A 1,406-nucleotide genomic window follows, 5' to 3' on the forward strand; every position below is an offset into this window, starting at 1 on the left:
TGGCAATTTCCGTCATTTATCAATCAACATTCATCAACAATTTTGGAATTTCAAATTGTGTACGAACACTTCTTCTAAAATTGTGAACAAATTCTCAACAATTGACGATGTACACAAATTGCAAAACAAACTTTAAAAAAAATTATCAACTTTTTTGAAACACAAATATTTCTTAAATTTGTGAATAAGAACTGGAAACATTTCCTAAAATTCTAGAACATTTTATAATCGTAAACAATACTTGAAAAAAATAACATTTTTTAATATTCCAGAAATATTTCAAAATTTTAAAAAGGTTTCAAAAAATAATAAAGTTCAAAAAGGAAAAAAATAATTAACAAAAAAGGAAAGGAAAACGTAAAAATAGACTTGAAAAAAATACGCTTAGGCCTTGGTTCAACTAGGCGACGACATCGCTACCATTGGGTGCCTATTGGCTGACCAAAGTTCCTGGTTTGAAAAAAGTTTACTAATTTTGAAAGTAAATATTCATGAATTTGAAAAATATTCGCTTACTTCGACAAAAGTTCATAAAAGTTGAAAAGAGTTCATGGATTTGGAAAAGAGTTTACAGATTTGAAAAAAAAATTCATGAATTTAAGAAAATATTAACCAATTTGAAACACTGATTTAAGAAAAGGTCCATGAATTTTAAAAAGAAAAAAAAGAAAAAAAGAGAAAAATTAGAAACAGAAGGAAAACAGGACAAACAAATACTGAAAAAAGTAAAACCACATTTTTAAAAAGATGTTCGGAAATTGTTCATGTCTTGAAATTTTGTTCAAATTTCAAAAAATGGATGCTCAAATTTTGTTCATCAATATAAAGACTATTCGAGATTCCAAAATTGTTCATTTCTTTTTCAATAAAAGTTTCGATTTTTTGAAGGAAATAGTTCATATATATGAAATTTGTTGAGTTTTCTTATATATTCACTCTATAAAATAACACAAGCGCCGGTGGGGTGAAGTTGCTAGCAGCGCGTACTTTTTCTTTTCTCGGTATTTTTACGCTGCTTATATTGAACGTGGTAGGAGGGGCATGGCTTAATGGGAAGCACAGTCAGGAGGTCTCAGGACGTAGTTTTGAAAAAGACCATCTTGCCCTTTGATTATGAAGAGGTATCGGGTAATCTCAGTCGTCGAAGTGTTTAAAAGGGGGGGGGGGGGGGGGGGGGGGGGGGAGGGTGTACCAAAGCAAAAGTGCTTACTTCCGCTGTTGCAATCTCACAAAGTTTCCATTCCTATCAGGTACTTTTGTACTCTTGCGTGGACACACAACTGAGGCTGTCATTTTAGCTGAGTTATTGTTTCAGTCAGCTTTGCTAATCTTCTACATATCCCATATCTAACATTTCTAGATATTGCATGTCACTGGTTTGCGTAACAAGCTCTGTTATGCGCGTA

The sequence above is a fragment of the Triticum aestivum genome, chromosome 1D (genome assembly GCF_018294505.1).
Source record: "Triticum aestivum cultivar Chinese Spring chromosome 1D, IWGSC CS RefSeq v2.1, whole genome shotgun sequence".
NCBI lineage: Eukaryota > Viridiplantae > Streptophyta > Magnoliopsida > Poales > Poaceae > Triticum > Triticum aestivum.